This window comes from Balaenoptera borealis, assembly GCF_965194805.1.
Source record: "Balaenoptera borealis genome assembly, chromosome: 8".
In the NCBI taxonomy this organism is placed as follows: Eukaryota; Metazoa; Chordata; class Mammalia; order Artiodactyla; family Balaenopteridae; genus Balaenoptera; species Balaenoptera borealis.
This window is the reverse complement of record NC_138865.1, coordinates 29,049,189-29,066,017: the sequence shown is the minus strand read 5'-3', so window position 1 is coordinate 29,066,017 and position 16,829 is coordinate 29,049,189.

Below are 16,829 nucleotides of genomic sequence, written 5' to 3'. Positions count from 1 at the left end.
ACTGTATGTGTATTTGGAACAAAGGGCATATAGGATGATATTATTGCATATTTGTAGTGTTCTGGGTAATTGTGGTTGCATTTGGGACTTGTGGAGAGTTATGTGTTAAATGAGTTTGTGTGTGTATTCAAGGGGCATGGCCACTTGGAGGAATATTTGCTGAGGCTGTGCATTTGTAATTTTCAGTAGGAGCCTCTGAAGCTTATGTATTTTGGGAAGTGAGTATATGTGTATCTGATAAAGAGGTGGGGTTCTATGTTTCTACAGGGAAGTTGGACAATTGCATTTCTATGTATTAGAAATATGTGATACGGGTATTTGTTAGTACTTGCATATGTGTGAGCTGGCTCCTAATAGCTAGGGATCATTTGATATATGGAAGTTGTTTCATAAATGGTTTGCTGGAGACACTTCCATGTATCTTACTTGTGTATTCTAATCTGTGTGTGTGTCCATCATCAGGTTCATGCATTATCAAAGTTTGTTCATAAGGTATGGAGTTGTTAGGAGTATTCAAAGTGTATTTCTTTGGAGAATGCTAGGGTGTTTATACATGTGTTTGGTAGGAGCAAGAGGTGGTCTGTCTATATATTCGGGGTGAGGGTAGAAATATATATATATAAACACCCCCCCCCACATATACAGTTTATATGTTGGGGTGGTGGTGGGGAGCTTGTATTCTGGAGAGGTAGCATAACGTATAGTGTTTGGGAGGGGATCTGTATGTTCAGGGCTTGGGAATATTTGCACGTGTGTGTCCATAGGTGTGTGAGAATTGTGTATGTATATTAGTAAGACTGCAGAGGTTGTCGGTGTTTTTCTGTTTTGAGTGTGTCTGAGCATTTGGGGTGTATAGTCATGAGTAGTTTGTGGGTGTGTGTATTTGTGATTTGTGAATATATCAGGAGGCTTAGAGTCCTCTATGTGTCTATTTCAAAATGTAATGCCTGAAGAATGTAGTGGTGTTGCTTGTATGTGTGTTCTCAGTATTAGTGAGGTGGACTTATATGTACAGTTGACCCTTGAACAACACACGTTTGAACCACACGGGTCCACTTCTAGTGGATTTTTTTCCCAGTAAATACTACAGGACTACTACACGATCCATGGATGCAGAACCACTGCATGGAGGGTTGGCGCCCTAACCCCCAAGTTGTTCAAGGGTCAGCTGTATTTGATAAGAATAGGTTATTTGTGGCTGTGTGTGTTTTTGAGTTCCTGGGGCTTCTGGGGTATGTATTCTGGGGGATGTGAGAGTTTAGTTTGTGTGTTTGGAAACCAGTAGACGGTGTAGGTTATGTGTGTATGCAGGAAATCTGGAGTATATGTATTTTAGGGCTGTGGGACTGCATATGGGTCTTTTTTGGGTTGCCCATGAGACAGTTGTGTACTTGGTGAGCCTGTGTGTTTAGGTACTCAGTGTGTACATCTGGATGGCATATTGGTTGCACGTGTTTGTTTTCAGGCCCATGTTGTGTGTGTATATATAGTTGTGAGAGTGGAATGTGAATATTCAGGGTGAGTAAGGTTTTGTCTGTAAAAATTTAGGTAGTAAGAGGTAGTCTGTTTGTGTATTTATTCAGGGTGAGGGTGGAAATGTACGTGTGTGTTCAGGATATATATATATATATATATGTATATGTACAAACACATATGTGTATGTGGTATCCTTTTGGTTATATATCTGTGATGGGAGTTGAGGGTTCTACTTGGGGTGTAAGTGGATTGTGTGCACAAATTCATAGGAAAAGGTATGGGATGTGCTGGAACTGGTTCATACTATCCTGGGATAGTCAATGGTGCATATCTTTTCCCAGCTCTGTGTTCAGTGATGTCAGGTGGGTAGCTTGAAATTGGTCATGCTGGGAATATTTATACCACGTAGATAGCATAGGTGAAGTCTTTCCCACCTTTCTCGGAGAGTTTTTTAGCACTTACCAGCACACCACTGATGTGCGTGTTTGGATGTATGTATGTATGAAGCAAGAATATTTGGGCATCGGTGGGTACGTATGGGACACCCATGTGAATTGTGAGTGGGGCATCTGGGGCTATGGGCCCCTGTATATGTGCATTGACCCTGGTAATTGTGAATCATTGCATTGCTTCTATCAGGTTGGTCTGTTCTTTAGGGCCAAAGAATCCCCATAAATGTTGTTGATTCCCAGTAGAAATCATGCAGATGGATACAGGGGTGTCTGTACCTTAGGCAGGTGGACACTCCTTCAGCATTTGGGTGGTCCTAGCATCTGGGTCCCTAGAAGGGGGGGCCTGGTGGACAGATGGCCATGCAGAGCAGAACCTTCACAGGTGTGTTGTTGGCGTGACAGGCAGCAGTCAGAAAGTCACGGGGCTTCCTGGATACGAGGTCAGATGACCAAGGGCTCTCCCAGGAAAATACCCTGAGAATCAGTTGGACAGCTACAGGCGTTACTGGCTCTTCTGGGGCACAGCTGACGTGCAAGGACACCCTCCACATGGGGTCCAGAGCCACGTGTCCCTGAGCCCGACTGCCCCAGGGTGGTGGGAACTGTTGCGTATCAGGCTGGTCAACTGTATCACTAGGTCTCAACCAACCTGTCTCCGTGGAAACCTAAGTCCTCAGGGATAGGCAGGACCTCTAGGAATCAGTGAGCTGACAAGGACAGAGGTGGGGAGGCTTTGTCCCCGAGGGAGAGTTGGGGACTGAGACCTGGAGAGCCTGGGGAGTCCCACTCTGAGGAGATATGGCTCTGATGTTCCCAAACCCTTTAGACATGTTCTCTGTTATTTTCTGAAGGCTCATGATGCTTCTAGCAGTGGGAAGCTTATCTCAGTTTCATGCTTCTCTGATAGGATGAACTGACCCTTTTATTCACTATTCCACATCGAGCTGCAAACCCATCAGATGGAACCACGTGATCATTGTGGCCACCAGCTGACCCCACAGCCACCTTGTGGCTCCCTTGGACCCACCCAGGAATTTCTGAGCCTTCTTTATGGTGAGTCTTGTGGCCTTTTCTCCCTCATTGTGAATCCTCCTGCCAATGAGACATGCTGTGAATGTTAACAAAAGGAAACCTCAACTAGAATTGGAGTCTGGAAGGCCCGTAGAGGGAGCTCTCATGCCGTGTCACTCATCATCAATTACCCCAACAGGAAGAGGTCATTTACTGACCCCAAACAGGAAGTGCAACCACTTTACTACCCCAGCTGGAGGAGGGAAGACTTCCTTCCTGGCCAGCAACAAGAAAAAGAAAATAGAAAGAGCTAATAGAAAATTCCGCAGTTTAGCCAATGAGAAGCCATTGTCACCTGAAGTTTCACTTTCCTCCAGTGAACTTTCATTTTTTCCCTTGATGATGACTTTCTTTCCTTGTCCCACCCTCTTTACTTTAAAAGCCTTCTGGGACTTCCCTGGTGGTCCAGGGGCTAAGACTCTGCTCTTCCAATGCACGGGGCATGGGTTCGATCCCTGGTCGGGGAACTAAGATTTCCACATGCCATGTGGCGTGGCCAAAAAACAAAAAGCCTTCCATGTTGTGTAACCCGTTGGAGTATCTCCCTTTCTATCAGATGAGATGCTGCCTGATTCATGAATCGTTTAATAAAGCCAATTTATTCAAACCTCAAAGTAAATCTTCAAATTTACTCAGTTAAATTTTGTTTTTTAATACATTGGTGGCATTCAGAGGTGGCCACTAACAGCTGAATATGTATCCCTCCAGAAATGTTCTGTATAAAAATATGTATGTGCACTTTTCTAAGATCCACTCTTATGGTTCCTCTTGCTAACAGGATGATTTTATGATTAAATGCTTATCTTTTTAAAAAGAAAAAGATAAATATATTGGTGGCAGTGATGGGATCTGAAGCAAATTTCTGATAACATTTGGGACAAGGAGAAACAGGTGTGGTGCCCACAACTCCTTTGAGTTCACTGTCTTTCTTGCCATTCCTGAAGGTTGTTGGTAAGCTCCTCTTGGTTTGAGCTCCATTCTCTTTGATTGAGTTTGTGCTCGCAATCTAATTGGCTTTCCTTTACAGGGCAGGTCAGTTTGGCTGGTAGAGGATTCTCCCTGAGGCCAAACCCCTAGCCTTTCAGAGGGAAATTCCCAGGACACAGTAACATCTCTTGGTTATTGCCAGTAAATTTTTGAGTGGTAAAGCCTAGCCCCTAATTTTGTTCCCTGGATTCCACATTGGGCACTGCTGGCAGTGTAGTCTGCACTTCCCCATCTGTTTGGCATCAGCCCTCAGTTTCCATGCTTGGAACTGTTGGTGGCGGCTATAGCTCTCCATTTTGTTTGGCATCAGTTTGCAGTCCCCATTCCTTGGGATTTGCTGGTTGGATCTTTTTCCTCAGTCCAGGGATCCCTGGGAATTGGTGGTGGTGCATACCAGGCCTTCTTTTGGCCAGGACATAGTAACATCTCTTTGTTACTGCTGATATATTAAGGCGCAGTTCTTTTGTGTGTTCTTTTGGGTTGACAAAGGCTAGCTAAGGAAATGAGATCCTTTATCACCAAAGAGTTGAGAATGCCAGCTTCTGGCACACCTGCTTATTTTATTTTTGAGAACTACGGTCCTGGAGGCTGTAGATATTTAGAAAGATGGCAAAATTATACTAATATTGATCTAGAATTACAATGGTCATTGTGGGGAATGTTCCAGTTAGACAAGATTGTTCATTTGAGGAAAACACTGGAGAGCAAGGGTTCCCAAATTGGACAGGGAGAATGAGATGCCTGCTTTAATTGGTATGTAAAAGTTTACAGAAGGTTTCAAGATTCCAAAATAGCTTCGTTTAGAGACTTAGAACAAAAAGCTAATGAAAAATTAAGGAGACAAAAGGTACCTGAAACAAAAGACCATAGGACGGATGTGACTGCAGATTTAACTCCTACTGTCCCCCCCTTTCCTTTTTCACCTGAGTACTCTTGTTTTACTCATTTTCTGTCTGAAATACTTTTCTATTCCCAAGAGAATATTTAACAATTGCCATTTAAAGTAAAACTAGCTGAGGTTGCAGGTGAGCCCCCTCAGGTGTCCTTTACCCCTTGGTCAAAGACTGAACTGAGAGCTATAGTCAAAGAATTCTCTAAACCTAGGGAGGAACTCCCAACATTTTTTGAAGAATTTAGAGTCACTGTCACGGCCTATGTCCCCAAACTGCTAGATCTTTATCCGCTTGTACACATGTTGGTAGGACTGGGGGAAGCCCCAGAATGGACGCGGGAAGCAAAATGCCATATCCCTAGGATGATATTCAAGATCCTCAACCTAAAAAGGCTTGCAGAATAACAACTAACCTTTTATAAGCTATTCCTAAAATCTTCCCTGCTCACACTTGGTCTATTATTAATTGGCCTAATAATGATTGGCCTGTTATTCACTCATACAAACAAAAGAGGGGTGAATCTGTGGAAGACTTTAGAGCCAGTTTGTAGGCTCTCTTTTTACAGCATTTGGGGTTGCAAGCAACAAAAAGGCCACTCAGCCTACTTTAACTGCCCTCTTTGTAAATGGATTATCTTCTGAGATTACTGGATTGATAAAAGGGCAGAAAATAGGCTGGGAGGCTGTAGGCCTGACTGAACTCCTGACTATAGCTGAGCATTTTGAAAGGACCTTGGAGCAAGATCACAAACAGAAATCCACCAAGCTCATAGCCTTACAGTTACAACAGCTCTAAGGCAAGAGACACAAAATAACACCTAGGCCTCCCCCATTACAACCTCCTAGGGGTCCATGATCAATTCAATGACCCAAAGTTGATGTTTCATTTGTAATCAGTGAGGACACTAGAAAAAAAGGTGTCCTCAAAGGTGCTATGCAAACTCTTCACAAATGCTCTCGTATCTGTCTCAAAGGGAGGGCCCCCCCCATGACCCTCTCCCCTAGTTGGCAGAACTCCAGAGGTTCTCTGGTAAACTATTACCAGCAATTACCTTAAACAGCCCAGAGGAAAATAGAATGAAAATTGATGAAAAACTGCCAAATTTTAGTTGATACTGGAGCTATGCTTTCTACTTTAAACCCCACTCTCATATTTTACTTTGAAATCTACATTAAACCCTAACCCTAACTGTAAACATAATTACCTAACCCTTTAACACCCTATCCCTAGCCCTAACCAGAGCTGTGCTTTCTAGTCTAAATCCCACCCTCAAAGAACAACAGGTCCCTCTGAGTCAAGAGGATGTTTCCATAGTGGGAGTACCTAATAAAGTTCAGAGAGAATTTTTATCTCAACCAAGATTCCTTTTTGCCATGCAGTATAGCCCCAGTTAATCTATTCGGTAGAGATCTCTTTTCTAACTTAAAAGGGCCAGTACATTTTGCCTCCAGTGGAGATCTCACCTTAAACTTTCCTGATCAACCTGAACCTGATTATTTATGTTCCCTACAATCTGTCCTGGACATAAAAGAGGAAGTTCAGCACAAGTTCTCTAATTTGGTGGAGATGCCTGCAAATTTGGGGGCTACTTCTGACAGTGTTAACATCAGAAGAATAAAAAAAATGCAAACCTATAAAGATTCAGATAGATGTAGCTAAACCTCTCCCTAGGTTTCCTCAACAACTATTAAAGCCTGCGGTCATACAAGGTCTCACACCTATTGTAGAAAACTTAATTTCCCGGGAGGTAGTCATTCCTGTACTCGTCCCTGCAGCATGCCAATCTTGCCTGGTTGGAAACCTGGCAGGATGGCGATTTGTCCAGGACTTGGGAGCTGTTAATAAAAATAGTTATTCCCTGTTTTCCTGTTGTTCCAAACCTAGCCACCCTTCTGTCACAAGTTTCAACTGACTTGGAATGGTTTACTGTTGGAGACCTTTGTTCACCTTTCTTCAGCATCCCGGAGACCCAACAGCCAATATCTATCTGCCTTTACTTGGAACAATCAACAATATACCTGCACTTTTATGCCTCAAGGGTTCACTGGGACCCCTTCTTTTTTCTCCCAAGTACCTCACCAAGATTTAAGTACCCTCTAGTTCCCTGAGAAATCAACCTTTTTACCATATGGAGATAACCTCCTGCTGTACTCAGCTACTGTAAAGATTCCATAAGGCATGCATAGAAGATTCCATTGATTTGCTGCAACAGTTAGCTGAGAAAGAACACAAAGGAAAAATTACAATTATCTCTAGACACTGTTCATTACCTAGGACATAATCTAAGCACTGAAGGAATTCAGCTATCTCCAGAGAGAATTAGGCTGATACAAGAATTTCCTAGACTCACAACTAAGTGCTAGCATTGTGGATTTCTAGGTTTAGCTGGTTATTGCAAGCTCTGGGTTCCAAATTTTTCTCTTTTACCTCTTCCACTCTATGAACTTATTAAAGATTTAGTTCCTGAATCCTTTGCTTGGGAAGATAAACATAAGCAGGCTTTTATAAGGCTAAAACAAGCACTGCAAGAGCTGCCTGCCTTAGGGTTACCCAAATGATCAGGTTCAGGTTGATCCGGAAACTTTAAGGTGAGATCTCCACTGGAGGCAAAATATATTAGCCCTTTTAAGTTAGCAAAGAGATCTCTACCTAATAGATTAACTTTAGGTTATTCAAAGCCTTTTACTTGATTTGTGCATGAATGGCATAATCAGGCCCCGCGGAACTATGTGAGCATGGTAGTAAACATAGGCCTTTTGCCTATTATAGCATGCAACTTGAGTCAGTTGCTTATGCCTATCTCAGTTGTCTTAAGGTTATAGCCACAACTGCAAATTTAGTGGAAGCCTTGGCAGATTTGACTCTAGAAAATGAAGTTTATTTGCAAACTCCACACATTGTCCACAGTCTTCTTAACTCTGAATTGACAACGTTTCACTGCAAGTGTCACTAGCTTCACATCCTGTGAAATCCTGCTTTCACCACCTAATCTTTATCTTAAACTTTACAACGTTCTCAATCCTGCTACACTACTACCTCTGTCTCACAAAGGTGAGGACCATGACTGCAAGGTAACAGTGCCCCATGGGAATTCCCTGGTAGGCCATTGCTTAGGACTCTGAGCTTCCACTGCAGGGAGCGCGGGTTCGATCTCTGGTAGAGGAACTAAGATCCCACAAGCCACGTGGCGCAGCCCAAAACAAAAACAAACACAAAACACAAAAACAAAACAAAGAGAAAACAATGTCCCATTTTGTGACACCGTGTCCTGAGTAAAGATGTTACCAAGCCCAAGCTTGCTGTGCTTGCCGCACGACAGGCCAATAAGTCGGAGATGAGGTGTTGAGGCAAGGAATATGACTTTATTCGGAAAGCCAGCAGACCGAGAAGATGGCGGACTAAAGTCTCAAAATAACCATCTTATCCGGGTTTGGATGCCAGTTTGTTTTATAGCACAGAGATGGGGAGGAGATGAGGAGGTAAAGTAAAAGGGCCATAAGTTTTGCGAATATCCCCTGGAATGGCCAGCCTCAGGGAGGGGATGTGTTAATTTCTTCTTAATTGCAGCCATCCACAGGTGGACAGAGTCCGTATGTTTCCCTGAACAAAGGCACTTTGGTTTAACATTCAGGCAGAGGAACAGGGTTCCCCGAGGCAGGCCATTATGTACAGACAGTATCCTTTTAGTGAACAAAAGCAGTGGAAGGCAAAGGTTAAAGTCAAAGAAACAGATCCAACGTGTAGTCAGATTTGGCTCCTCCCTGTTCCAATTCCCTACTGTCAATGTCCATTCCACAGTCTTGTGGAAAAAGGGGTGACGGCCCTTCTAATTGCTTCGTCAGATGGAACTTTCCGGGAGTGTCCACCATCGGTGCCAGTGTTCCAAACGTTGTTTGTTTTTTTTGTTCCTCTCTGGAAAGTGTCTCCTTTACACCTGTAGCCTTAAAAAAATATTCTCAGCCTAAAAGTTGAGAGTTATGATCTATTTGACGGGAATTTTGAGAGCTCCAAGCCTGGGAAGCAGCATCTCAAGTTAAGGAATTAAGCAGTTTTCTATGTATGGGAAGATGCAAGAGTCTGGGCTCACTGAAATCATTCATTTGATATGTACCTCAGCTACCCGGGGCCTGTATCCTATATTCTCATATCCTGAGTTTCGTCAGGGCTCACCGGCTCACGTTGGAGGGCTGCAATCGCTAATGACTGATGTGTCAGGCAATATTCCATTTCTCAGATCCTCTCCTCTTGGTCAGGATTTTGACCAATATTTGGGAGACATTTCAGGATCAAATTTTGTCCCACGGTGCTGGGAGGCTTATCCCAGGTCAGGGGAGAATTCTTGATATGCCACTCCAGGTGCTAGTTTTTGGACTAGGCCCTATTGATAATTAAAGATCCTCTGGATCCTCTATCTAATTATGATCCAGGAGACATTTTCCCTTGTTGCTTCCTCCCATACCTAGAATCACACTATTACAATTATTTTATGTTATAAATGTGATCTATTTCCTCAAGATGTTTAGCCATAGAAGTATTGTTGGAGGCCTGGTTACATACTGGGTACTGTAAGAGACACCAATCTTATAAAATAGACAGGATATAAGTAATGCAGCTAGTAACGTTAACAAAGACACAGTGCAGCAGGGAAACACAAAGAGCAAACAATCTGGAAACAAAGAACAATGATCAGTATAACTACTTGTAATCCAATTGCAATAGCGAGCGACCAGAGGTACCATAACTGAGTTAGTGAGCCATCCGCTGTTTCAGTGTACCAGCAGTGCATACTTAGACATGCACGGCTTCATCTTTGAGACAAGCATACGCTACTGGCAGGATCAACCAGGTAGAGAGAAAAAGATAAATGTTTCAATTCTGCTTACAAGGGTATAATTTAACAAATTACTGTAAGTCATAATTAGTTTCAGGGGAGACTTTTGCTTACACCTGGAAAACACAGATTTAAAACAGTCATTTTTCAGATAGAAACCATAAAAATTATAACCATAGTCACCAGTTTACCCAGTCATGTGCAACTAATCGTTTTTGTTAACAGCTTTATGAAGCCATCAGGTTTCCCATTAGAATTCTTCAAGATCTTACCCGGTTCACCTTTATGGTCTGAAAACCAGAAACTTGTATTTATCCGAAGGTCCCTTCTATAAATCTTCTTGAAGAGGAAGCATTTTTGCAAAGGCATCAGAGTGAAACCATAACTGTGTACAATGACGAAAGACTTAAGAAGGCACTTTTTTTTGGGGGGGGGGTGTAATTCAGATTTTATTGCTTATTATGTCATTCCATACAACTTTAGGTAAACACGTTGAGAAAATATACTGGGAGTATTAAACAGATGATGGCAATATTGATGAAAATGTTCAAGTGTTTTACATAAGGTAGTTAAGAGGCACCGCTGCCACCATCATCCTCCCCCCGAAATTTGTACATTTCGTGTAAAAAGAGTAAAAATAGTTCATTGGCATTTAACTAGCATTATTCCTTGTAATCTATGAACCACGATATGCCTGAATAATTTCAGAATCTTCAGAGCAAAACAAAGCATTTTCTTCCACTAGCAGACATAGCAGTTTCCGTTTCTTTAAAAAACAAGCAAACAAATCAGCACAACAAAATCTATACACACAACCCCAAAACAAAAAAGTTGGCATATTCCAGTGGTCCGGAATTTTGACGTTTCTATCGCATTAATTCAAGAAATAAAATGTGATTCAGCATTTTAAAATGAGACAAGCTTCTTCACCATAGTTATACTTACTTTATAATTGAAACGATTTAACTGAAGCCAATGTTAACCCAGCAAAAACCATGGCTATAACTCAAACTACTCTTTTGATAAAGAAACTTCTTTAAAAGTTAACTATTCTTTAAAAACTCAGACCCGAGCTGCACAGGTGTAATTGAGGAACCAACAACTGACTCTTCCAGAAACCACAGCAGCAGTTCTAAGTGTTTTTGAAGCTGGGGAGTATATACAGAATCACTGTAAACGGCACATACGCATCAGTAACTTCCTGCTAAAACAGCATTTGAAAGACTTCTATGTCTATTTTTACAAAGATCAGTGGGCTGAGACATACATTTGGCTACTTGAAAAGAAACAAAGAGAAGGCACGTTTAAATCTGATTACGATGCAGTTGACAAAGTAACGTGGTTACTGCGGTGACATGCAACACTTTCCGATAATAAAGAGAATTCTGACTGGTAACATTTTACCAGGACATACCAAATTTTAGGAACTCCATATAATCTGTAGAATACCTGTATCATTTGGCATACAATGTAACCTAAGAAGATTTATTGCTTATTTGACAACACTTCCCCTGTAATTCAACATACCAAGTCAACCGAATTAGTTAATATCTCTCTTTGGGATGTTTCAGGGGCGCTTTGAAGCACCCCAAAGTTAGCTAGAGCTCAAAGGAACTTCATTATAATTTGATTTGGGAAGTTTTGTCCGAAAAATAAGAAAAGGGTTTAAAACAGTCAGGATCACATGTCACTGTGAAACAATAGTTATTCAGTTAGCCAAAGTAACAATAAAAGATTTCAAAGGCAAGTACAGAACAGATCTCTGAAAAGGTAGAAAAACTTAAAATCTGGCATCAAAGGCAGTCCAAAATCTTAAAAAACCTTGTCTTCTTAACAGAGAGAAAAGCGAAATTCAAGTTTTGCACCAGCTTACTTTTAAAATTTATTGACTCAATTAAACTTATTTTAAACTTAGTCAATCCTGACCACGTACAGAACTCTTTTTTTCAGGGTCCACTTTCCATAAACCTTCTGTCACTTATTTTAGCACAATTCTGACTTTCAAGTGGTCAAATATCTGGAGAGACTAATTTTAGATAGACCTTCCTAAAAGATAAGTAGTTTAAAAAGTTCACCTAAAGCTCTTATTTCATTTGCATTTTCTTTCCTTAAAAGTTTCTTCACATCAGGTTATTTCCTTGCTGACAAATTTGCAATAGATATAACAAGATTTTATTTAGCTTATATTAAACCTAGGCACAATAAAAGTATTATACTTAATGTTGATGACTCTAACAGCATGTCTATATTAATTAGATCAACAAACGACCGTTAGTACCAGGTCTTAATTAATACTGACTATTTCCCAGTTCACATGAACCTGAAGCTCATTTAGCTCAATTTCTCTTGTATTTAGAATAGTTTGGTTTGTAAGTGCTCACTTTTCTTTAAGCCAATTAAATAGAGCTCATCCACAAATCAACCTCAGCAATGTTATCCAAAGACAAAGACACATACAAGGACACAAACATACAGAGACGTCATAGTTGTCCAAATTCCATAGTTGTCCAAAATTTCCAAATTTCAGCAGGGAGTCAGATACAGCCATGTGAAACCCCTCAGTTTACAAAAAGAGGTTGGATTCAAATTAGGTTTCTGACAGATGGAAAAAATCAAACTCACTTGTCTAGATGGCTGAATTTTTACAGAAAAGACACTTAGGTTTTTTATTTATCCTTGATAAGTCAATTTCTAAATTACTTTACCCTCTTTTAAAAAGATGCATTTTAAAAAGATGGCAGAGATGAAGGTTCCGGAGAAGACCAGAAAGGACGTTTGCATCTCAAAGATACAGGCAAGTTTTTCCTAGGATGACTTTGTTTCCCCTTTGTTTAATATTTACAAGCCTCTTAAGATAAACAGGGAGGGTTTGGGGAGTGGTATCTGTTGGAGAGTCAATCAACTCGTTCCCCACTGTCAAAGTTCCCTGGGGCTCCTGTGGGGAAATTAGAATGGGGCGCCTCAAGTCCAAGGGCGTCGCCTGGCCTCTTATAGGTTGTCAGCACAAGGGAAATTGCCCTGCTGTGGAAGTGGCTCCCGGTCCAAATTGGTGGCCTGTGGAGTCTTAGATGGTGATACTAAATCCGGCTCCTGTGCTCTGGGGGTTAACACAGAAACTTCTATTTGATCCCCGTGGGTAGGGGAAACAGGAGGTGGTGAATATGATGGCGGCATGGGGGGAGGGTGGGCAGTTGGAACAACTGCCGGTGCAGCTTGCTGTTTTGCAAAACACTTGTAACTGCGAGACCTTATAAAAGTTGAGTGAGCCATTCAGGGGCTACCGCCCTTCTGATCCTGTATTTTGGGTCCGCACCCTATTACAATAGTATATCATGTGTTTCTTAGTCATAGGCTCAGGGCTATGTTTCACCCATTTATCTAATATAGGCCCCAAAGGGCTCTCCTTCAGGGTAGATGGAGTATTTCCCATTGTGTACACCAAAACGCAAAAGACGCAAGCAAACTCTGGCATCAGTGCACACCAAACCAAGACCAAAACCAACGAACCAGTTCCCAAATCGGTTCTGAGGGGGTGTAGTGGTGTAGAGAGCAGCCGTCTGGTCCAGAAGCCCACAGGCAGCTAGGAGGAGCTGTGTTAGTCCAAAGGCTCCGGGACACATAGTCCATTCTCAGCCCAGAAGGAGCAGCCAGGGGGAACCAGTGGGAGGGCTTGACTAACTGACCTTTGTGCCTGCTATAAAGCTTATTGTTTAGCTCTTCGCCAGTAAAATATGGAGGGTTTGTACGTGGCTGCATAAATGGGTCTACGAATGATGGACAAGTGTGGTATTTGTTGCCTCCGGAGTGTGAAGAGACCTAAGTAAGACGAGTTGGGCTTGCTACAGTGTGTTGGGGGGCTGAATAGTTAACAGCTGAGGTTTAGCTGCAAGAGGAATTTCCTGGCTTTTAGAGGATCAGTTAATGCCCAGAAATGTAATAGTTGTGGAGAGCCCTTGAATTTTCTGTGGGGCAGTAGCCCACCTGGATGTTATAGATGGGTCACCAACCATGTTAGGGCCTCGTGCACCAATCTCCTGAGGGGCTCTGGATTAGAACATCAGTATAGTGCCAGACGGTGCAAGGGGACACCAGGTCTTGCCAGCAAAGACTGTGGGCAATAGCTGGGCTGTTAAGATAGCCAGTAGGCAGACAGGTTAGAACATACTGGGTGCCTTCTGCAGTAAAAGTAGACTGCAGCTGGGACTCCTCAATAACTGGTACTGAATAGAACATAATAGCTAGATTGTCACAGCAAAGTAATTCCCTGGAGCCCTTTGGATATCCTTAATTAACTGGACAGTGTTGGAAATGGGAGCCTTAATAGTGGGGATCAGCATTGATATTTCCGTAGTTGCTTATAAGGCGCCACTCATTAATAGCAGGCTTTAATAGCAGCCAAATGGGGGAATTGAAAAGGAGAAATGGTGTGTTTAATGACTTCTTCTTGTCCTAAATTTTGAATTTTGGGCTGCAATCCCACAGCCCCCTGTCATACATGTTATTGGGGGATATTTGCTGTCTTAGGTGGCAGTCGTATGGGCTCCCAATATTCAGCTTCCACCAGGAAGACCAGGGATTTGGGTTTGTTCCAAATGGCGTTGCGGTACATCAGGGCATCCGTAGCTGTACCGGGAAAGGGTAGGGCCAAAGGGGCTACCACCACTACAAGATGTTTAATAAAGATTGTTTCAGTAGTGACAGTCAATGGGAGCTGAATGCTTTCCACTCCCCTGACTATTATGCGTTGTAATCTAATGTGTGGCCCTTGCTTATAATTGAAGGGTTTCCCAGGAAGCACTGTAATTTGAGCTCCAGGTGTCAATGAGAGCCATAAGAAAAGTTGTTTATGTGTGTCCCAAGGATAATTAGAGAAGTATATGGGCAGTTGTCCCAGAGGAGGGCCATGCTCCAGGGATCTGCCAGGTCCCTAAGGCAGAGGCCTTGGCAGAGGTCAGGGTACAGGATTCGGAGAGGTGACAGCTGCCCATCACTCCAGTCTGCTGAAGAGTCTGTAACGCCTGAGCAAAAATTTCTACCTTGTGCTTGGGCTGTCCCAGGGTTACGTCATTAGGGACCCCGATCTCCAGAGCTGCCAATACAGGGAGGTCTGTTAGTCATGTCATGAAGGATGGAGCTGTGTGAAAGCACCACCCCTTGGTGGAGACCAGTAAGGGTCCCAGAAGTCCCTCTATCCCTTAAGGGTCCTCTGTTGGGTTCCTGGCCGATGGGGCAGCGGGGCCCATGTGCCTTTACTGGCAAGTGAGATTTGGGGCTTCAGAAAAATTATCTTTCTCATATCTAGCGACAACATGGATGCGGTCCAATGCCTGTTGTACTGTATCTGACGTTTCTTTGAATTGTAACAGCATGGCTTTATAATTAGGGGGAACACAGTTCTCCCCCTTCCCTTGGAGAAATGTTTTCTAGAAAAATTTGCATTTCTATCATGGTGTAGTTACATGTCTCTGTTTCTTGTTCATGCTGGTCATCCGATGTTTTGGTGCAGTGGATGGTGACAGGGAATACCTGGAAGGGAGTTTTCCTCTTCCCTGACTCATATGCTGCCACTTCCCGTTTAGGGTGTCCCAGTCAGCCTCGGTGGGGTCAAGGGATGATTTGCAACAGCAGCAAGAATTGCAGCAACATAGGAGGCACTTACCTCAGCGGCATTTGCCCGCTCGGGGTGCCATGATGCCCCCGGTAGAGCTGCCTCTGTCATGGGTTAGGGCTGTGTGGGGAACTCATGGATGTATGTTTGGGGTATAGGACGGTTTGGGGTAATAGTAAAGCTGTGTAGAGACTGTGTATGTGTGATCTGGGGAGACATGAGGGGCCTGAGTGCCTTTATGAGTGTGCGGTTGGTGTAGCATGGTGCGGCTGGGTGGTGGGGCTGGTTCTGGGTGTTTTGAGGCTCTGTGTGCAGGCATTTGAGAAGAGGTAAGGGTATGCATTTTAATGTTTTGTGTGTTGGATCTGTGTGTATTCAGAGTATAGGGGTTATACATATGCTCATCCTGTAGGGTAAGAGTTTAGGGAGTGTATTTTTGGTGTGGAGGAATTTGCAGAGACTGGGGTTGTCAGTGTAAATTGGGGTTGCTAGCTGTGTGTGTATAATCAGGGGATGTGACAGAGGCTGTTTATAGTATCTCAAGAGGGAGATGGGTGTATGTTTGTATTGGGGGTGTGAGTTCATCATGTGTTCTGGGGGGAGTATTTAGGAGAAGGTTGGAAACATTGTGTCTCTCTGATGGTATTTTGTGTTTGTCTCAGCTTCTGAGGCATTGTACATACGTGGATGTTCACAGCTGTGGGGGGACTGTATGTGTTATATTTGGATTTGGGGGGTTGTGTCTTATATTAAGAAGTATGTGAGTTTGGTTTGAATGTATTTGGCTATTGTTGAAGGGTTTGTGTGTTTGCACTGGGGGGTTATATGGGGTTGGGTGGATTTTTGTGAGATATGAGGATTTAGGTGTTTGATTATCAGGGGCCGTTGGGGGTGTGTTTTTGTATTCAAGTCTGTGGCTGTGATTTTATTGGGGTTTGTAGTGCATGTATACTGGAGCAGGAGGGTTCTGGGCACACAGGCATCTGCTTATAGGTAGGGAGTTTGTGTGTTTGAGGATGTTTGGAGCTCTGTGGGGCTGTGTGATGGTGGCACAGGCGACTGTGGGCAGGTGGAGTGTGTGTTGGGCTGGAAGGGAAACTCGAGGGCATGTTGGTGACTGTGAGGCGCCCATGTGAACTCCCACGTGGACTGACCTTTGTTCCTTCTGATCTTCTATGGCTTGTACCCATCCTGATCTTCTGTGGCAGCTACTCCCCTGGAATGTTCAGCAATACTCTGCTCATTCTTAGCCAGATGAGTCAGGAAATGTCACTTCCTCTGGCAGCTGGATGTGTCTCTTGCAAGTGAGTGGTCCTGGAGTCCAGGGTGCAGGACTGGTGGACAGATGCAGAGTGAGGCTGATTCCCATTCCCCCATGAGCCCTCTCCTCAGTGAGGTGGCCAGGAGGTCAGGGCTGTATCTCCAGAGGGTCAGACATGACCAGTCCCCTCTAGAATGTGCTGGAGGGGCCAACTCATTGAATGGACCCTGCCAAGAGATAAACAGACCCC